At 44.7% G+C, this 23,262-nt stretch overlaps 1 pseudogene; it reads right to left on the bottom strand.

Annotated features, from left to right (window-relative positions):
• LOC127631663 (S-adenosyl-L-methionine-dependent tRNA 4-demethylwyosine synthase TYW1-like) overlaps positions 1–23,262 on the bottom strand; it is a 116,387-nt pseudogene that overhangs the window by 45,446 nt on the left and 47,679 nt on the right.

Below are 23,262 nucleotides of genomic sequence, written 5' to 3'. Positions count from 1 at the left end.
ATGTAATTTATCTAATCCAAATAACCAAATTTGCATTGAAGTGAGGATGAAAAAATATGGAACACTGTTTGTCAGGGATTGTTTTTATTTCACCTGTAGAGGCCACTGATATAATGTAGAACCAAGTCATACTAAGTGTAGAATCCTCCAGCGCCGGCCACAGTGAAATATGAAGGAATAAAACAAAAAACCTTCCGGCAACAATCAGAATAGATTTTTGCTGATAACTAGTAGTTACAAATAGCAACTATCACCCCCAATTAATCAATTAGTAAAATTTGTTCAGTTGGTGATATTTCTCCTGTTCACTCACAACTCTGAAATTCTTGACCTAGGAGAACTTGGTTGGTTGAAGAGCTTCATGAAAGAAGGAATAAAAACATTTTTTTATCATGAAATCGCCCCTGATCGCCCCCAAAATTCGTCAGCCCACCGGGAAAATGCTCGGTATGCCAGATTACCAGTCCAGCCCTGTTTGCAGCACAAACTCCACAAAGACAGCATGGCCATGACAAATGCATGGAGAGAGTTTATATGTACTCAGATCAAATAGCTTGTCGCTGAAAGTGGAAGTGACAAGTTCAATAAGGCAAAGAAGTGATACAGCGCTAAAAGCGGTGATCCACGGAGAGAAAAACCTGCATTATTGCCATTACTTCCACAGCTGAATCAGCACATTGAAACATGTGACGTCACCAGCAACAAGCTCATTTTAAAACGACGCCACGCATAGTATAAAACTCCAGCTTCATTCGCCAACGGTGCTTAAAGTTCATCCAAGGAGAAAAAGGTTCAGCTTCTTCCATAATGTAAATTAGGCTTTAGAATGAAAATAGCATATGAGTCGCAAGGATCACTATCCATCACTAAAATGGTGTTTTTTCACTCTTTTTGTAGCCAAGAAGTATGTTCTTTAGTATATACAGTATATACTTCGACAGCACAGATGCAGCTAAGGCCGGAGTTGAATATCATTGATGTGCATTATGCATCAGAGAGTACATTCCGAACACATTCTAATAACATGAGGCCTGGACATCTAAATGCTTGCTGGACTGGACCAGCTGAAACATCTTCAGCTCTATCAGTGCAAGTCATTTTCATCAGACAATAAGCAGTCAAGGCACTGCATGTGATCTCAACTCGTTAGAAAACAGAAAAACACTTTCTGTTCTTCTGTCTTCCTCTTTATGACTCACAAATACACATATGTACAGACAAACACGCACGAACGCACACACACACACATACACACAGACCAAGCATTCTGTTCAACAGCAAATTCAGTGAAGTCATTTCAGAAGTTTAGCACACAGGCACAATGAATCATCGCAGAATGATGGCACTTAAATCATTAGGCAGTAATGCCAAGGCCTCCGTGGGACAAACTGACTTTATCATCTCAGCATGCTGATCCCTGAGTAAGAGCCGTTGACTGACAGTACCTGCACTTCCACTTCATCATGCTGGCATTTTAACTTCAGATCTTCACTGCAACAATGTAGTTAAGCATTTGAGAAGCATCCAGCACTATTAAAAGGTGAACAACACATAACGTAAACTTAAAGAGATAGTTTACTAAAAGTGAATATTCTGTCATTTTTTACCCACCTTCAGGTTATTAAAAACGATATGACTTGCTTCCTTTCATGGAACACAAAAGGAGATGTTAGGCATAATGTTAGTCTCAGTCACCATTTACTTTTCCTGCACCTTTTTCCAAACAATGAAAGTGAATGGTGACTGAGGCTGTAATTATAATTAATGCATTGTATCGATGACCTTGCATCATTGCTTAATCGATCCAGATCGATGGAGCGTTACACCCCTACTAACCAGCAGACTAACATTATTGCATAGCATCTCATATGTTGTTCTGGTTACTGTGAAATGGCTTTTATTACCTTACAAATCTGTTCCTAGTCATAAGACATGTCCCTTCAATCACTAGCAAACCTGAAGTTCATCAACTTACACTGCAAGTAATTTATTACATTTAATAAAAGAGCTTCAGTGGCTTCCCCAGGCTACAACTTCCATTTCCATTTAGAATTTGTGCCCGTTTCTGTAGAAATTATCTTGGGAATATCCAACCCGATATCACAAGAATTTGTGTATCGAGGTGGTGTATACTTTGCAATTCTTATGAGTAGGAAATCTCTGCAAAAAACGCTTGTCTGCAGTCTCAGAGCGGTTCACGAAGCCACCGGGTTCAGTAGGGGTTTGGATTTGTAATTTCTGAAAAAAATATACAGGCCTTCCGAACTTGTTTCACCCACGTGCGCTCACAAAGATACACGCAAACTTTTAATCTTTAACCCCTAAACCATATCCCATCCCTAAACCTAACCCACACCATAAAAATAGAATTGTTGAGCAAACCAACAAAAATCAAGGCAACCTGATGCAGTACGATTTTTGAGTGCTCTCAACAACTTTTTAATAATTTTCCTCAGAAACATTGCTTAGTTTAATCAATGTGAATTGTTTTGTTCACAAAAATGCAAAAATTCTTGTTGAGCGAAATAATAATTTCTTGTTTAGTTAACAATCATATCGCAATATGAGAATTTTCATCAGTTCAATAACAGTACTTTTACATTATTTGCAATCTTTGCAAGGCAATGCAGTACGTAGAAATGTTTGGCATTTGACACAATAAAACAACCCTTTACACACAAACCTCAAAAACGGTAACAGGAAGAGCTCCCAACATCGCACAACAATTGACTAAGAGTGTCAGCAAAAACAACAATAGAAGCATAAAGTCAGCAAACAGCAAATAAATAAGCCTAAAACACTAAATGCATAATTTATTCATGTTGCAATTAGGGCTGTCGATTTAACGCGTTAATAACGTGCGATTAATTTGACAAAAATTAACGCGTTAAAAAAATTTACGCACTTTAATCGCAATGCTTAACTGAGAAATTCAAGCTTGTAGTACCACCTGTTTAATCCAGAGGGCAGTAATTGAAATTTCAGCTGTGTGAGCAACACACTGTTTATACAAGAAAACGTACTTGTGTTTTTTATTGCAAATTAAAGAAATTATACAATAACAGAGAGCAGAAAAGAAAAGGAAAAAAAAAAATAAAAAAATAATAATAATTACAATAACAATAAAAGAGGGGATACAGACAACAAAATAGAAAGCAATATGTTATACAAACAATACAATATTACAATTTGTTAACATAACAAATTAAAGGTTCTTTACAACAGACTCAAGGATATTATACGTTTTAAAAACCTTAGAGCTTAAAGGTTTTGAAAAATTCTTAACGGAAGAAAAAAGGGACTTTATATCAGATGATAAAATTCTAAAATCAGGATTACAATGAATGGTTCTGGCTTTGTGAAAATGAAACTTGCCCAGAAGACAAAGCAAAATACCGTATAATTAAAATTAAGATTAACATCGTTAGAAAGAAAATCTGATAAAAAAAATTATAGATTCTGAAATTTGTACCAATTTGTTGCAACAATAAAAAACTAACAAGGTAACATCTGACCAGAAAGATTTAGAAAATGGGCATTGATAAAATAAATGTAGAATAGATTCTTCTTCAATATTGCAAAAGGAGCATAAAGAAGATACATTCTCAGAAAACCTGCTCAAAAATAAATTACAAGGGTAATATCTATGAACAATTTTGAAATGGAGTTCTTTTATTTTATTAGGAATAAAAAGTTTGTGAGAAAAAGCCCATAAGTATTTCAAATCAGAGTTTGGATAACAGATACTCCATTTAGAACGAGCTTTAGGAAGAGTTCTTGTAGTTGAAGAAAGAGCATTCCTAATAAAGAAGTTGTTGCATTTTTTATCAAATACATTAACACCATTGAATGCAAGTATAGGAATAAAGTTGTTTAAACGGTTGTAACTTAAATGCGCTTTAAACAAGGTTCTTACACTTACAGGAATACTTCTGTATCACCTTATTAAAATCTCTTACAGAAATCACAACACTTTTCAGGGACATAAAATCATACAAAGAAAGAAGGTCTCCTTGAGCACTAAACAAATCAGAAACAAAAAGAATATTTTGATCCATCCATTCTTTGAAAAAAAGAGATTTGTTACCACACAGTACATTTTCATTATTCCAAATAATACAGGTGTGTGGGGAGAAGTTATGTTTGAAAGCAATCTTCCAGGATTCAAGAGCATGTTTATGAAAATTTGAGAGTTTAATAGGTAATCTGCTGCACTTAAAATTACAAGATAATAAGAATTTAAGGTCACCACAGTGTTTAAAGATTAAATTAGGGATCCAAAACCAGGGTAAACTATTGTTAGAAATACAATACTTAATCCAATTAATTTTAAATGTCTGGTTAATAGTTTGAAAATCTAAAGCGTTAAGACCACCCTCCTTGTAACTTCTTATCAAAGATTTCCTTTGAACACATTCGGTTTTATTTTTCCAAATAAAACGGAATAGCAGAGAATCAATAGATTTAATCGTTTTTTTATCAACATATAGGGAAAGAGCAGGGTAAACTAGGCGAGATATGCCCTCAGCCTTAGATAGCAGGACTCTCCCATAAATTGTCAAGTCTCTCTGCAGCCAGCAACATAGTATTTTTTTGGTTTTATCTATCCTTGGTTGAAAATTGTTATGAAGACGTTCTGAACCTGATTTGCAAATATCGACCCCAAGGTATTTTACCTGATGATTAACTTTAATACCATCAACAGAAACTTTATCTGAATCATGCACATACAAAATTTCACTTTTCGTAGGATTTACCACCAATCCAGAAGCTTTGGAGAAAAGATTAAAACTGCTTAGAGCACCAGAGACTTGTGAATCATTTTTAAGAAAGAGACAAGTATCGTCAGCTAACTGACTAATTATTAAAGTGTTCTCTCCAATATTTATACCCTCAATATTTGAGTGTTTTATATACAACTAAGAAGCTCAGCAGCCAAAAGAAATAGAAAAGGAGATATGGGGCATCCCTGGCGAATACCTCAACCCACTGAAAATCGGGGAGAAGTGCCGGAAGCTAAGGAGACACAACTGTTAATATCATTATAAAGAGTACGAATCATATTAATAAAGGAACTACCAAAACCAAACTTAGAAAGGGCTTCAAAAATAAAGGAATGCTCAACTGTATCGAATGCTTTGTAGAAGTCGATAAACAAAATTAAAGCCTCTTCGTTTATTAATTCAGAATAATCAAGAATATCTATAATTAATCTAATATTATTAGAAATATGTCTACCTTTTAGAAAACCAGATTGAGTGTCAGAAATTATGTCTGCCAAACAAGGCTTAAGCTTTTCAGCATATATAGAAGCCAATAACTTATAATCAGAGTTCAAAAGGGTGATCGGGCGCCAATTATCTAAAAATTTGTTATCCTTATTAGGTTTGGGTATAAGAGAGATGAGACCTTGTTTCATAGATTCTGCCAATTCACCTTTCATTGAACACTCAATAAGGGCATCGTAAAGAAGATGTTTAATAGAGTCCCAAAAGACTTTAAAAAATTCAAAAGGTAAACCATCTGGCCCGGGGATTTAATATTTGGCATTCTTTTGACTATATTATAAAGATCGTCTACATTAAAAGGATCCTCACAAATTTTCCTGTTTTGGTCATTAATTTTAGGAATAACAGATTGAATCTTATGAAAAAACAAAGATGAAGCGTTGGGGTCAAAAGAGGAGGTATACAAATTTTGATAAAATTTAAAAACATGGGAAGAAATCACAGAGGAAACATTAGATAACGTATTATTAATATACAGAGAAGAGATTTTTTTATTACTGCCGCGTTTCTTCTCTAGGTTGAAAAAGTAGGCAGAATTTTTTTCCCCAAACTCAAGCCATTTTGATCTCGACCTAATAAATGCGCCCTTTGCCTTTTCTAGAAAGAGATCATCCAGACAGGCTTGTGAAGTATAAAGAGATTCCTTATCATCCTCACCCAAGTTAGGATTCTGTAAAATTTCATTTATTTTTCTAATTAAGTTTGCAATTTCCTTATTTTGAACAGACATTCTGTTTTTCCCAAATTTAACCGAAAATTTCCTACATTCGTATATAAATAGCTCCCATTTAGAAATAGCCGAGATATTAGCCTGAGATTTAAAACTCTCTGCGATTTTCTCAATCTCCTGACAATATGATTCAGAGAGTAAAAAAGGAGCAATTAACTTCCAGTACCCAGGGTTCATTTTTCTTCTTCGCTTGGATTTATCATCCGATAACGTAATGTCAATTACTGCATGATCAGTTAAAGTTGAGGGTGAAATTTCTGCTGATACCAAAAATGAAATTAAAGAGTCTGACATCAGCCACAGGTCTATACGTGATTTCTGAGAAAAATCTGATTTAAACCAAGTATACATGTGTGTATCGGGGTTTAAATATCTATGTGCATCGATCAGGTTCAGACATTGACAGAGATTAGCTATCAGGGGGTTGACGCTATTAGACACATTTCTAGGCGGGAATCTATCAGCAACTAAATCTGGTGCCTCGTTGAAATCGCCACCAAATAAAATAAAAGCAGAGGGATATTTAAGTTTTAAATTACTTATATAAATGACTATAGTGTCAAGTAGAGTTTTGTTGTTTGCAGACCTATTGAACCCATATATGTTAATCATTATAAAAAAATTGCTGTCCAAGTGAACAACTGAGATAATCCACCTTCCAATCCCAGAAGAAAGCGTTTCTATAACCTTTCCTTGAAATCCACTATTAAGCAATATAGCGACCCCACCTGATGAACTAGAGTTATGACAGAAAGAAATAGTACTCCCCCACTGATTACGCCAGAATTTTTCATCGTTTACACAAGAATGTGTCTCTTTTCACGGATTTACAAAACAAAAATAAAGCTTTTCGCTTGTTTAAGTCACGTAGCCCCCGAACATTCAAAGAGAAACATGAGAAATGTGAACTAAACATAAATACAGAACTCGAACTCTTGAGTAGCCTAATACGACTGTCAAAACAAGTACAGTAACTAATATGCTTCTTAGAAGATATGCGGAGCTTATAAGGCTCGAACTCCCAGTAAAATTAGGAAGGTAAACACACCCTGTCATGGACCCAAAAAAAAAAAAAAAAAAAAGAAAAACCGCCTCCCCATTTCGCAAAATTCACAATATAAGGGGCATATTAAATATCGTAAACAGAAATTCTCTTCCCGTTAATGAAGGCAATGGGCCCATTAAACCCAGATTTCTTTCCTTCCCTTCTTGCCTTTTCAACGAGTGGCCAAAGTTTGTTTCTCGCCTCTTTGTCTTCCTGCGTAAGATCTTCCAAGATCCGAATTTTCTTCTGTTTCAAAAGTTCGGAACGTTTGGCTTCAGCCCAAATTGCATCTCGACAAGTGTGGGATAAAAACTGAACGATGATCCGTCACGGAATGGTGTTTCCAGACTTGGGACCAAGCCGATGCGCGATGTCGACCATGTCCTGCAGTTTCTCTGCGGAGTGTGGAGAGAGGTTCCTGAACAGCTCGATGACGACCATTTTGACGTTTTCCCCTTCATGCTCAGGAATCCCGGCTACACGGAGGTTCCATCTGCGCTTGTAACTGTCCAAACCGCTGCATTTCACATTGAGAGCTTTATTTTCCTTTTCCAACTTCACAACTTTAGTTTGCAGAGAAAGCACCTTATCCGTCACGTCCTCCACCTGCTTGTTGATAGATTCAAGCGAGCAGGTGAGGTTAAAGATTGAAGCAGTGTTTTCCTTCACCGACGCCTCAACAGAATGCAGTTTTACCAAAGACTCTTCTTGTAGCTTGCTAACCTTTTCGATTGCCACTAGCAGCACAGAATTAGAGACCGTGTCAGAGGCATTAGAATGAGGTTTCTTCAAAGCAGGGGACTTACTAGGAGTGTCGGGAGAGCCCCCAAATGCATCTTCTAGACGTCTTGAGTAGTTATGTGCCTTTAGATTTTCGTTGTTTGCAGAAGCCTCGACAGAGGCTGTATCCATGTTTTCTTCCATGGTTGTATCAACGGCGCTAATTTACTTCACACAGGCGTAGAAATAAACTAACTAAAATAAACGCAAGGAGGGTCCCAATAAATGTTAAAAACAGACTTAAAAGGATATGTTAAGATTCCACTACAAGTTATATAGAAAAATGAGCATAGAAGTAAAGACTTGAAATATTATTTAAATACTCTTTGTACCTCCAACTACTCCAAAGCATTGAAAACCATTACACTATGTAATGAATATAATGTCTTGGCATTACTGTAAAATATATTTGTAGTATTGTGTACTATGTGTACCCCTGGCTTGTTTCTAAAAAAAAAAGGTCTAACGCAGGTGTAAATTGACGGGTCCCTAAACAAACCCTCACAATAAATCTCCAACTGATTGACAAATTCACTTGTGAAATGGATTGCTGTGAACTGTGTGTTTCATTTTAATTCATTTTAATTATCTGAATATTTGTTTATTTTTATATATATATATATATATATATATATATATATATATATATATATATATATATATATATAATTTTTTAATATTTAAAGATAACTATGTATAAATATTTCATCATTATATTGTCTATATTATATCCCTCCGATGGAGGGAACGAGACGTTGTGTCAGAGAAGCGACACTAGGGGTCTCTCTTGAGCGCCGATATTCACCTCTGGACTATGAAAAAAGGCCAATGAGAGTTGACAACCAGTATTTGCATGTCCCGCCCCCGGACATACGGGTATTTAAGCGGCGCAAATACGGGAGTTCATTCAGGATTTTTCTGAGGAGCCGGAAATGGTCCGGCCACAACAGTGGCTCGGCTCAGCGACGTGGTAGGGGAGACACAACGTCTCGTTTCCTCCATCAGGGAACGGAGGTTACATACGTAACCTAGACGTTCCCCTTCTGTCGCTCTCTCCACGTTGTGTCAGAGAAGCGACACTAGGGGTCCACTTATAAAAGTGCCATGCGCTGAGCCGTGTACGTGAACTGCTGATACAGGAGCGAGCAGGTATTCTTACATGCAGGACGACCAACTGTATCAGGCTGCACGTACCCTTCCCCAATGCCCCATTTAAGCCATCAGGATTCCTTATCGTTACCCTGGAGGGGAACAAGGTGCTGGCCGCCAACCTGGGAACGGGCCAAGCCTGGCCGGGCCTCTTTTCTCTCTATGTTTCTCGCATAGAGCAACTAAGGCCGGGGCCCTTACACGCATTGAGGGAAGGGGGTCTTAGCCCTTATCCAGGGCGGAGAAGACCCTGCGGAGGCCACGCCTACCCGAGAGGGGAGGCAAGTTTAAGTGGCAAAACCATCAGAGGCCTGCTTAGGGCCTATGTGGAAAAGTCGGTGTGGTGGTGGATCCAGCCTCATAGAGGGGGGAACATACAGCACGGCAGCCGAGGCAGCCATGACTGCCTAAGGGAAACACGGGTGTCAGCTCGCCAGAGAGGACAGAACCGTGGTGTTACACACAGGGGGAGTCCGAAGGAGGCCTTACCTGTGGAGCACCTATACCAGTACAGGGTAGCTTGCGGTACCCGCAGTGGCTTGGGTCAGCGAGTTCCTCCGCTGAACTGCGACCCACAAGGGCTAGGGAGGAATCGACCAGTGTCCCAAACCTGAGATCTCCTGGGAATGAAGGCGCACTGTTTCCCCTGGTTAGGGGGAAGGGCGCCAGGTGCAAGCGATTCACCCGGTCAGATCGTGGGCGTGCCACCGAGTTCTACGGGCTCGGTACCTTAGAAAACACGGGACGATACTGACTCAACTCGTAGATTGTAGAATCTCGCAAAAGTGTTAGGTGTTGCCCAGCCCGCTGCTCTACAAATGTCTGCTAGGGCAGTGGCCCTAGCCAGTGCCCATGAGGACGCAACACTCCTGGTGGAGTGAGCTCCGACCCGCAAGGGGGGGGGGCACGGCCTGGGTGTGATAAGCCAGGGAAATGGCGTCGACAACCCAGTGGGCGAGTCTCTGGTTGGAGACAGTGTTCCCTTTCTGCTGTCCCCCAAAGCAGACGAAGAGCTGCTCAGAGCGTCTGGTGCTCTGTGTGCGGTCCAGATAAATACGTAAAGCACGTACTGGACACAGCAGTGAAAGGGCTGGGTCTGCCTCCTCCCGGGGCAGCGCTTCCAGGTTCACCACCTGATCCCTGAAGGGCGTGGTAGGAACCTTGGACACAAAGCCCGGTCGGGGTCTTAGGATCACGAAAGTATCTGCCGGACCGAACTCCAGGCAAGCGTCGCTAACAGAGAACGCATGCAGGTCTCCGACCCTCTTGATGGAAGCGAGCGCGATCAGCAGGGCAGTCTTGAGAGAGAGGGCCCTGAGTCCAGCTGAGTCAAGCTGCTCGAAGGGGGGTCTCTGGAGTCCCGTAAGGACGACCGGGAGATCCCAGGAGGGGAGCAGGTTAGGCCGGGAGGGAGTTATCCTCTGGGCACCTTTTAGGAACCTGACGATTAAGTCGTGCTTACCAAGAGACTTGTCGTCTACTGTGTCGTGGTGGGCCGCGATAGCGGCGACATACACCTTGAGGGTGGAGAGGGACAGCCTCCTCTCCAGCCTCTCCTGAAGAAACACGAGCACTGACCTAACTGCGTACTTCTGCGGGTCTTCGGCTCGGGAAGAACACCAGTCCGCGAACAGACACCACTTTAGAGCATAGAGATGCCTGGTAGAGGGGGCTCTGGCTTGATTGATTCTCGTGCAGTTGGAGGTTTCTTGGGAGGCAAACAGGTCTATGACGGTCAGTGGTAGGCCGGCTAGATCTTCCGCATCCCGTCCAAGGGCCAGACGTGGGGGTTCCAGAGGTCTTGGTGCGGGTTCCAGAGCGTGCCCCGTCCCTGAGAAAGAAGGTCGTTCCTCAGGGGAATTTGCCAGGGAGGGGCTGTCGTGAGGAGCGTGAGGTCCGAAAACCAAGTCCGGGTGGGCCAGTAAGGGGCTACCAGAATGGCTTGCTCCTCGTCCTCCCTGACCTTGCATAGCACCTGTGCAAGAAGGCTCACTGGGGGAAATGCGTACTTGCGCAGCCCCACCGGCCAGCTGTGTGCCAACGCGTCTGCCCCGAGGGGAGCCTCTGTCCGGGCATACCAGAGCGGGCAGTGGTAGGTTTCTTGGGAGGCAAACGGGTCTACCTGAGCCTTGCCGAACCGGTCCCAAATCAGCTGGACCGACTGGGGGTGGAGCCTCCACTCTCCACCAGGCAAGCTTTGTCTTGACAGCGCGTCCGCTATCACATTGAGGTTGCCGGGGATGTGAGTGGCGTGCAGTGACTCCAGTCGCTGATGACTCCAAAGGAGGAGACGACGGGCGAGCTGTGACATGTGGAGGGAGCGTACTCCGCCTTTGCGGTTTATGTAGGCTACGACCGTGGTGCTGTCTGTCCTGACTAGGACGTGTTTGTTCCGAATTAACGGAAGAAACTTCTGCAGGGCCAGAAAAACAGCCAGCAGCTCTAGGCAGTTGATGTGCCAGCGCAGCGAGCCTCGGTTCCATCAGCCTGCGGCTGCGCGCCCGTTGCACACGGCGCCCCAACCCAGTTTGGAGGCGTCAGTTGTGACCAGAACGTGTCGGGACACCTGCTGCAAGGGTACTCCTGTCCTTAGAAAGCAGAGGTCTGTCCAGGGTTTGAAGGTTTGGCGGCAGGCAGAGGTAACTTTTACGTTGTGCGTGCTGCGGCGCCATGCTCGTCTCGGGACTCGAGTCCGGAGCCACTGCTGAAGTGGTCTCATATGCATCAACCCCAGCGGCATGGCTGCCGCGGAGGATCCCATATGCCCCAGGAGCTGTTGGAAATGTTTTAGCAGGACCACGGCGCCTGGCTTGAAGGAAGCGAGGCATTTCAGCACTGACTGAGCACGCTCGTTGGAGAGACGTGCTGTCATTGGGACTGAGTCTAACTCCAGACCGAGAAAAGAGATGCTCTGGACCGGGGAGAGCTTGCTCTTTTCCCAGTTGACCTGAAGCCCCAAATGGCTGAGGTGGCTGAGCACCTGGTCTCTGTGTGCGCATAGTAACTCTCGGGAGTGGGCCAGTATGAGCCAGTCATCGAGGTAATTGAGTATGCATATGCCGGCTTCTCGGAGTGGGGCAAGAGCTGCCTCTGAGACTTTCGTGAGGGGACAGAGACAGGCCGAAGTGGAGGACTTTGTACTGATACGCCTGGCCGTCGAACGCGAACCTTAGGAAGGGTCGATGTCGAGGGTGAATTGAGACGTGGAAGTACGCGTCCTTCAGGTCTACCGCTGCGAACCAATCTAGATGCCGGATGCCAGATAGAATTTGTTTCTGGGTGAGCATTTTGAACGGGAGTTTGGACAAGGTCCGATTGAGAACTCGCAGGTCCAAGATCGGTCGTAAGCCGCCGCCTTTCTTGGGTACATTGAAGTAAGGGCTGTAGAAACCCTTCTTCGTTTCGGTTGGAGGGACAGGCTCTATCGCGTCCTTTAATAGAAGGGAGGCGATTTCTTCATGCAGGGAATGGGCATGTTGGCCGTGTACTGCGGAAAAATGTACGCCCACGAGGGGGGGCGGAGACCTGGCAAACTGAATTGCGTAACCGAGTCGAATGGTCCGGTGCAGCCAGCGTGACGGGTCGGGCAGTGAAAGCCACGCCTCTAAACTCCGTCCTAGGGGCACCAAGGGGACGAGTTTTTTGGACGTACCCGGCGGGGCTTTGCAGCGGTGCGGAACAGGTAACACGGCGTCGGGAGGCAACGTGGCGTCCCGAGGCTCTGGTGCTGAGAATAAACTCAAAGCACTTACCTTGCTCCGCGCATCCGGCAGGGGGCGGGTTCGTGACTGAGGAGGAGGTCTGATGTTGGCGTCCTCTGGACTCATCTGAACCGGCCGGCCGGGGAACAGTCATGGGGCTGAAGGCGGGGACACCGCGTCCATGGAGCCGGGACTGTTGAGGCCTGAAAGCAGAGTGCCGTGAGAACGGCATTTGCGGGCCAGGTGACCCCAGAGACAACAAGGAAATAGCTCTATAGAGTGTAAAGAATTTAACAAAAAATTCTCCTCCCGGCCCTCCACCGGGGAACGGAGTGGTCTTACCAGCTCCGGAGCTAACGTCTCGGTCTCTGGGTCTGTCATCTCAGGAGCGCCTGGGAGCCTTCTGGGTCCTCAAGGGGGTCCGTGAGACGATGGGCGTCCAACTTCTGTGGGGAGCTCAACGCTGGGGCTGAGAGCTGGGCCCACTCACTTGTTAGTTGAGGCGGAGCACCACTTTCTTTCTTTCTTGAAAGCCGCAGGAGGACGCCCTCGGCGAGCAGACAGGGCATGGCCCCTGGCGGCAGGTTTGTGGCAGGGCAGGATGCTTTTTTTGCTCGAAAATAGCCTTCGTCTGTTTCTTCACCACTGAGGACTGCTGGGTGAAGTCGTCAAGTGGTGTCGCCGAATGGACGGAGCTGGGAGACGGGGGCGTTTGAGAAAGCGTGCTTTGTCTGCCTCCCGTACTGCCTGTCCATTGTTGCGTTTCTGGATCACGGGGTGGCCATCTCCTGTTTGAGTGCAGTTCCTGCAGCACGTCAAGAACAGGACCACCCAAGTGCAGATTTGAAGTGCCCTGGCCCGGTGGACTTGCAGGAGGGGGCCATGGCGTGCAGGGGGGAGCGGTCTGGGACCGTTCTACCACCGAGGGTAGCGAGAGCGGAGGAGCGAGGAAGCTGGGCTTGCTCAGCTCGTCATGCACATCCGGGAAGGAATCCGGGGGGGGGCGTGGCTGTGAGCGGCGCACATGCCTGCGGAACCAATTAAGCCCGGGGAAGCATAGCGGACCTTCTTGCGTCAGGCTCAGACTGGGCGGAGACCCGAAGGTGGCGGCCCAGGCGAGTTATCCGCATTCGGCGCCGCTGTTACGCTCTCCGATGCAGCGGTGATGTCATCATCCAATGCCGGGGAGCTCGAGGGACCGGACGGTAGGCTGTTAAGCGGACCGCACTAATCCCGAGCTCGGGGGAAGCAGGCAAGCGTGCCGGGGAGGCGGGAGGTTTTCGAGGGGATTTACCCGGCGAAAGCGTCCCGTTATTCTCCCCAGATCGTTCTCCATCGCCCGTGGCGCCTGCCTCAATACCGTAGGAAGGAGGCGAGGCGCGGGGGCGGCTGAAATGGCTCTCTCTCACTATAAGAGAAAGCAGAGATCGCAACGCTGCCGCGGTTATGTTCTCACACTGAAAACATAACCCATTGGAGAGAATGCTCATCCTGAACTCGGACGGAAACAAGCAAGCGTGCCGGGGAGGCGGGGGGTTTCGAGGGGGTTCACCCGGCGAAACGGAGCCCGTCACTGTCCCCAGATCGTTTTCATCGCCTGCGGCGCCTGCCTCAATCCCGTAGGAAGGAGGCAAGGCGCGGTGGGCGGCTGAAGTGGCTTTTTCTCACTACAAGAAAAAGCCTACAACCGCAATGCTGTCATGGTTATGTTCTCCTACTGAAAACTTAGACCATTCATAAAAATGCTGCCTGCGTGTGATCGCAACCCAGGAATGCAAGGCAGTTTTTATGGCCGTCAGAGGTGGGGAGAATCAACGCATCCAGAAACTACACAGAGGCGGAAAATCGTCTTTAAAAAGACGCGTCCTGAGAAGGACGTTCAACGCCGCTGTGTTTTGCTCTTTTAGAGCGAAATTCACTCTTTTAGAATAACTCTTTCGAGTTGTCTGCGCTGTCGAAGCGCCCAGGGGCAAGAATGCACAGCCGTGCACGAATGAGAAAGCCGCTGTTGTGCGCCGTCAGATCCAACAGCATGCAGAGCGTCAGAGGATTAAACAGGAACTTGGTGTGTAACTGCATGCACGACCATCGGCTCCGAAGAAATTTTCTGAATGAACTCCCGTATTTGCGCCGCTTAAATACCCGTATGTCCGGGGGCGGGACATGCAAATACTGGTTGCCAACTCTCATTGGCCTTTTTTCATAGTCCAGAGGTGAATATCGGCGCTCAAGAGAGACTCCTAGTGTCGCTTCTCTGACACAACGTGGAGAGAGCGACAGAAGGGGAAATTTAATTATTGTTATATGAGGGGCTTTCTCAGCAAATATTTGTATATGCGATTAATCGCGATTAATTAATCGAACACCATGTACTTCATTTGATAAACATTTTTTATTGATTGACAGCCCTAGTTGCAATGCATTGAACTTGCAACATTGTTCAATATGAAATTGTTCGAATTCTCATGAGACTATGTTGGATTTTCAATGTGTGTTCTCTTGGGATGGAAATAGGGCTTTATTCACAAAATGTGTTTGCAATATTCAGATTTTTTGCATAAATTAAATTTGCAACTTGGATAAAAACCTGGCTAGTAACAGAACAGTTTGCAAACCCTTGCATTTTTCCTCTATGCCTTTGCAACATGTGGATTCGCTGTGTTTTCTTATGTGTTTTCTTTACTGGTCAGATAGGTTATCTTTTCGCAGTATTGTTTTGTTTTAACATTTTTATTTAGCAAGAATATGCTATTCACATAAAACAATTTGTGTGAATAGACCTATAATCATTAGGTTCACATCTAGTATGGGGACAAAATAGTTTATTGTTTTATCTCTTGCTCTGCCTTTCAATTCTTAAGTCATTCTGATCCACAGAAAACACTCCTGTTTCTGTATGTGTTTACTCTCTGTGTATCTGTATGTGTTATAACTGCAGAACATCCTTCAGTTTGAAGTTCCGCAGTCTTTGAAGTCTTTCGCAGGCTGTAACTGGACTGATAAGGCATAATCAGGCGAAGAATTGCAAATCACAAACTTCCACTCCCAGCTCCTCCAATTCTCCCGCCTTGTGCTAAATTCATGAGTTTTCAGAAGCAGCAAAAAAGCTTTTAGCTCTCCGACTCATTCTGCTCACCAGCTTAAAGCAAAATACATTCTCGTCTCATTCACCCGACCACTGTGCACCAAACCTTCTGACAGATCACGTGGGTTATCTCAGAGTAAGGTCTGTCACCTCAACCACTGAAATATGTGACAAACGCTTGTCAATAGTTGTGGTGTTTACCTCATGGCTTCAAGTTTTGTCTGGCTATCGTGCTGAGACATTCATCTATTCCGTAGTAAACAAACCAACAGAGGAAACAGAGTTTATATTCACAGAGAGTCCCAGCACAAAACCCCCATCTGAGAAAGGCTATCTCATATTGCATTGTAATGAATGTCTGGACCAGCTGCTTTGCTCATATCAATATTTATTTATTTTTTTTTTTTTCTCGAGTTCAATGATAAATTGGTACAAAAGTACAAAAGGCTCAACTACAACTCAAATTAACAGATGATACTGAGACCTTTTTGTAATTTTATTGTTTTTAGTGTTGTCTAATTTTAAGAGAATTTGCCCAGTAAGTAATAAGGTTTGAGAGGCCATGCATATTAGGAATATTCACAATATGGCACTTAGGATCATATCCACATCCATTTTATTTTAGATTTTTTTGTCATCGGTTTTGCATGTGCCCAGCTGGCATATTGACCCTTCTTCCTGCCATGATGAGATCACATGACCAGACAAATACTACTCACTTTATCTTGGTAACCCAACTTTTATCAGGCACTCTTGCTCACTAATTAATCATGGCTGACTGCAATTAGTGCATTTCTACAATGGAACCGGAAAATGATTGCATTTTCCATGATGCTGCATCCTTGCCGTCCAACACAATTGCCAAGTCGGCCAGCGCAACAACCCAAAAATTACTTAGTTCACTTTTAATATGTTAAAGAGCACGGTTCTTGGTAGATGTCTATTAATGACATGATGGTAAATAATTTTCTTATTCTTTCAACTCACTCTGTCTTTCCTCCATATTTACGAGTCTAGTACCTGTAACACATCTATGTCAGCATGGAGGCTATCACCAAGGACAGTCTGAAGAAAATTGACCATCCACTTTTTGAAGACTTCTGGCAGCGCTGGACAGACTCAGAGCTCTCGGTGAAAAGGTCAGTCCACTCTCCACATAAAACAGAGGTCTTGACTTATGAGTGAAAATGTCGATTTTCTCCAAGTAATTCAGCCATATTATGGATATTTTTTTTTAATATATTTTAAGGAGTGTTCTGGGTTCAATACAGACAGTAGGTCAGAAGTTCTTCAGCTGAAATCGGTCCGTGCTTACTGAAAATCGAATCAAAGCCCTCCAATAGCCAAAGATGGAAATGTTGTTAAAGGGGTCATATAATGGTACATGCACTTTTTCAAGTTGATTGTACTGAAATGTGTGTTGGCTGTGCCTGTACACAACCATCCTGTTATGATAAAAATCCATCCAGTGTTTTTGTTTTAATCTCCTTATATATTTTCCCCTGCCTCAAATCAAGCCGTTCGACCGTGTGACGTCACACGGTCGGACGCCCCTCCCAGGATTGTTGATTGACAGCAGTGTTTCAACACAGACCCGCCCTCGCTCGTGAGTGAGCTGTCAATCATAGTCCTTCATCATTGTTGATACACTGGAGCAGAATGGCGCCTAAAAGCGATTGTGGTGTTCTGTTCTTCTGTGTAATAATGAACACAGCAGTCATTTTGATGTTTCTAAATCTGAACCGCTGAAGACGCAGTGGCTGAGTTTTGTTTACGATAGGAATATTCCCCACGAGCAATGTCAATGCGTTCATGTTTGCGCGAATCATTTTTCACCAGACTGCTTTATAAAGGAGGGTCAGTATAAAGCTGGTTTTGCTAAGAAGCTGCTGTTGAAAAAAGATTCGGTACCAACTATTTATATTCCCTCTGCACCTCCAGAAGATGTAAGTGTAACGTTTTATTAACCTTTATATTAAGCTTTGCAAATCGCTTGCACGCTTCACAATGAATGTGGCTAATGTTTACACTCAGGGTACATTACGGCATGTTTTCCATAACGTTACGACGTTCTCAATATAATTCATAATCCCACGTTTATAATGAACAACGCGTTATGGTTACAGTTAACATGGTAACACTAAGTTACACCTGGTTTACTTGTATGTTACTGATTAAGAAGTAATGTCAAAAAAACAGTTATACGGAGAATAACTCCAGAACTGAGTGGCGGGGTGACCAAAGCTCATTATCATTTAAAGTCATATGGTCTGAAACGGCGTGCTGAAAACAGAGCTGTTTTTGAGCAGGTAAAATTAGTGTTTTCTTAAAATACTAATGAGAATTTTTAATGAAAGTATATTAAAAAGTTTTCATTTAGACCCTAAAGATTCATATTAACTTGTACAAAAATGTATGGCCATGCGTAAACTTCAGTTTCAGGGTGAAATGTCCACAGGATGGCACCAAAAACAAGTGGCATTTTTAGTTGTAAATGATGTAATAGTCAACATAAATGCATATTTTATTAACCATACACCCAAACTCCAGCCCTAAACCTAACAGGAGTGGAGAAAAAATTATAATTTTAGAGTGAAAATGTAACCTCTGAATCACGCTCTTAATTGGTTACAAACACAATAACTTCTGGTTTCCATGGGACCAGAAACCCATCAGCATTGAAAAAAATGTCTAGGTTCCTGTTGTAACCTCTGTTCCCTGATGGAGGGAACGAGACGTTGTGTCGAATGAAGCGACACTAGGGAACTTCATTGAAGGCCTCGGTTACCTCTGAACTTGAGAAAAGGCTAATGAGAGTTTGGCAGACAGAATATGCATGTCCCTCCCCTGGACATACGGTATAAAAGGAGGGAATCATGCATCTGTTCATTCAGGTTTTGCACAGAGGAGCCAATAATAAGGTTCGGCCATTACAGTGGCTCGGTTCAGCGTCGTGGCCGGGGGGGACACCTCCATCAGGGAACGGAGGTTACAAAAGTAACCTAGACGTTCCCCGTCTGTCGCTCATTCGACGCTGTGTTGAATGAAGTGACACTAGGTGTCCCTATTCAATCACGCCATGCTCTGAACCACGTACGTGAGCTGCTAACACGGGTGCGGGCAGGCAATTGCATGCCAAACCAACAGACTGCTTCAGACTGCACGTACCCTTCCCCAACGGCCCATAAAAAACGTCATAAACCTTTTAGGTTCCCGGCATCCCAAAGGGGGGGAACAAAGCGACGTGCCAAGCATGGGAGCAGGCCGCGCCAGCCGAGCCTTTTCTCTCTCCATATTTCTTGCATAAATTTAAAGCAGCTGGGGCCATTTTAATGGCATCGGGGAAGTTCCTATTCTTTCAACTCCTATTCTTTCAGGGGGAAAAGACCCCATGGAGACCACCACCTGCCCAGGCTGGGGGGAGGTAGAGTGTGGCAAAATACGTCACATGTGTTTTCAGGCCACATGGGGAAATGGCGTGGTGGTAGATCCTACCTGCTGTGAACACGTTGCTACAAACATGGTGACCAGGGGGCAGGGACTGCCCAAGGGAGATGCGGGTCCGCCAGTAGGGGGACCGTACCGTGGAAAATACACACAGGGGATTAATCCGTGAATTCAGGGTTCACGGATTAATAGGGGGCCACTAGAGTGACTTGTTCCTCATCTTCCCTGAACTTGCACAGCACCAGTGCAAGTAGGCTCACTGGTGGAAATGCATACTTGTGCAGCCCCCAGGGCCAGTTGTGTGCTAGCGCGTCTATCCCGAGGGGATCCTCCGCTAGGGAGTACTAGAGCAGGCAGTGGGATGTCTCTTGGGAAGCAAACAGGTCTTCCTGCACTTTGCCGAACCGCTCCCAAATCAGCTGGACCACCTGGGGGCGACAGGGCATCCGTTGCCTTGTTGAGGTTGCCCGGGATGTGAGTCGCTGCTGGCTCCAAAGGAGGAGATGGCGGCGAGTTGCGTCATGTGACAAGAGCACACAGCGCCTTGGCGATTTATGTACGCTATCGTGGTGGTGCTGTCTGAGCAAATCAAGACGTGCTTGCCCCAAGGTAGCGGGAGAAACCTCTGTAGGAGAGAAAAGAGATGCTCTGAACCGGGGCGAGCTTGCTCTTTTCCCAGTTGACCTGAAGCCCTAGATGGCTGAGGTGCCTGAGCACCTGGTCCCTGTGGGCGCACAGTGACTCTCGAGAGTGGGCTAGGATGAGCCAGTCGTCGAGTTAATTGTGTATGCAGATGCCTACTTCCCTTAGCGGGGCAAGGGCTGCCTCTGCAACCTTCGTGAAGAGGCGGGTTGAGGCAGAGCTGCCTGGCATTTGGAAGCAGCAGGGGGACACCCTCAGTGAGCAGACGGAGCATGGCACATGCTGGAACGGCGGCGGGGCATGATGTGGGAAATGGCCTCCGTCTGTTTCTTCACCGGCGAAAACTGCGGGGCGAAGTCGTTGACGGTGTCACTGAATAGGCCGAGCTGGGAGAAGGGGGCGTTGTGGCCTGTCCGGTGGCACTGTAGGCTTTGGCGGTCAGTGACGACATCATCCTACAGGCCTTGGAGGGGAGCGTTTTCTGGACATAGGTGGATCACAACTGCTCTGTCCACCTGGGGGACCTCCGAGTACCCTTGGGCCGAGGGTAGTGAGCGCGGATGAGCGAAGAGGTTGGTTGCGGGCAGTGAAAGGTGCCCTCCATGACATCGTCAGCTCATCATGCACCTCCGGGAAGAAAGAAAAGAAAACACAGCATGGCTGTGAGCGGTACCCGGACCCGAGGACCCAATCGTCTAGCCATGAGGCTGTGGCCCAGGCAAGCATGTCGGCCATCTGGCCGTGCCGACCCGAAGGTGGCTGTCCAGTAGAGTCTTTCAGGTCAGACACCGGGACGCTCTCCGATGCAGCGCAAATTCATCATCCAGCTCAGCGGGTCAGAGGGAGTAAACAGACTGGCCGTGAGGCAAGCCGCTCTCACCTCGAGCCTGGACGGAAGTCAATGAGCATGACGGGGGCAGGTGGTTCATGGGGATCTACCTGGCGAAACAAAGCCCGCTGCCATTCACAAATCGCCTCCATCGCCAGCCGGGTCATCCTCAATCCCGTGGGAAGAAGGAGTGACGCGGGGGGCAGCTGGAGTGTCGTTCCTTTTTAGGACCATGGTTAAGTTCTCGCAGTGAGAACATGAACCATCCAAAAACGGCCCCTCAGTGTGATCCCCAGACACACGAGGCAGCGTCTGTGCCCGTCAGAGAAATCGACCGCATCCAGAAACTACACAGGGGCGGAAGGGCATCTTTAAAAAGACGCGTCCTGAAAAGGACGTTCAACGCCTGCTGTGTGTACTCCTTTTAGAGAAATAAACTCTTTTAGGGAAATACTCTCTTTTAGAAGCACTGTCAAAGCACCCAGGGGCAAAGCTGCCCTGCCATACAGACAATGAGAAAGCCGCTGAAATGCGCCATAGATCCAACAGCAAACACTCTACAGAGATGAGTGGAACAGAAGTGATCTCAGCTCGCTGATGTGATACAGATTCTAGTCACAAGCCAAATTCTTTTACTTATAAGGGTTCTTGATTACGCCACCCTGGGAATTTCACCCAGGGAAATATTAATAACCAAAAATGGTTATTAGGTCACACAGGTTCGATTCTCAAGGTACCTTGACCCCACTCATACACACGACGAGTTGAGGGCAAGTCGACATAAAATGAGACATAAAATCTGAACCAATCAAAACACCTTTTGTCTTTTTCCCAACCAAGCTGTGGCCCTGCAACTTGGTGGATACTAGTTTCCTGATGGTTGCCTGGATGGTGACTGCACACCCCCTGTTAAAGCCGAGTCTGCACGCACCGGTGGAAAATGAAAAGCTCTCCGCTCCTCATCACTAACATATTCAACAAATTGATCTCGCAGCAAAGTTTCTGCATTAGGCACACCATAAGGCGACTGACATTTTACTTTTTCCAGAAGATTCATCAACTCCAATAAGGTCTCCCCATCCTGTTGTCTCCTGGAAAAAAAGGACTCTTAAAGAGCTACATACGATTTCGTATAACCATACAATTCACGCAATGCCTGAATGATTTTATTTGGATCCTCCATCTCGTCTCCCGACCGATATTGAATTTCCTCCCTCGCCTCTCCCTCCAAATGATCAAACAAAAAAAATGCCTGGTCAATATTAGAGAGATGGCGAAGCCACATGCAGGCCTGGGCCTTTTCCACCCACTCATTGATGCCAATGCCGGACCTACCATAACATTTTGGGCACCTTCGGTCCATAGGAATAAAAAATAAATAAAGAATCGCTCCGTCGCTGGTGCACTAGTACCAATGAGCGGAGGGTCTGCAAATGCAGGAATGGAAGCAATAGATGGACCCTGTGCCACAAACGGCACTTGCTCCTGTTGCAATCTTTCATTATCTGCCTTTAGCTGGGCTACTAATTCTCTCAACTCACGCAGTTCATCATCCATAATTGCAAAACAATCACTTACCGCTATAGATGAATGTGAAATTCTAAGGGTTTATTCTTCACACTAACTGCAGAGACTGCTGCTCTCTGGTTTCTGCAAAAGAAAAGGAAACACACAACATCCAAAACACTAAACCAACAAAACAATACCCACATCTCTGCACTACACAATAGGGACCCTGCCGACTACGCCAGAATGTGAGGGAGCGGTACAGATTCTATCCACAAGCCAAATTCTTTTACTTATAAGGGTTCTCGACTACGCCACCCTGGGAATTTCACCCAGGGGAAATATTAATAACCAAAAATGGTTATTAAGTCACACAGGTTCGATTCTCTAAAAATGGTAGGCAGAAAACGTGAGAATCGTATCAAAATACAAAACTTTATTAATAAATATATTCCAAACAGTGTCACTTTTTTAAAATAGCTTCAATGGCACTATACAGCAGATGACAGCTCTCAGTTTCAAATACACTACAATAACAATACAAAGAAACGATTTACACAAAGACTAAACATTTACCTAAGAAAAGAAAAAACGAAAGACATGCACTCAGATCACTCAATCAAACACTTCAAAAGTGTCACAAGGTAGGCACACATTGAAAGAGTACCACCACCAAAAGATCCTTCCACCCGTGGGACCCCAGCTCCTTAAAGAGATCAAAAAGTAGTAAATAAACAAAACTTAAATTCAATCACAGTTGATAGTTTAATAAATATCAGTCACACAGCAAACAATGGTGATGGGTAATCACAACAGTATCACAATTTGATGATTTCACATAGTTCAGTCACCCAGCAAACAATGGTGATAGGTAATCACAACAGTATCACAATTTGAAGATTTCCCATAGTTCAGTCACCCAGAAAACAATGGTGATGGGTAATCACAACAGTATCACAATTTGGTAGTTTCACATAACTCAGTCATGCAACAAGCAACAATGATGAGCAATCACAAAGAAATATTCAAAACGAAAAATAAAACAAACAAATTGAAACCA

Source organism: Xyrauchen texanus, chromosome 38 (genome assembly GCF_025860055.1).
Source record: "Xyrauchen texanus isolate HMW12.3.18 chromosome 38, RBS_HiC_50CHRs, whole genome shotgun sequence".
Classification (NCBI taxonomy): domain Eukaryota; kingdom Metazoa; phylum Chordata; class Actinopteri; order Cypriniformes; family Catostomidae; genus Xyrauchen; species Xyrauchen texanus.
The sequence above is the reverse complement of the archived record's forward strand: the minus strand, read 5'-3'. Positions and strand labels throughout refer to the sequence as shown.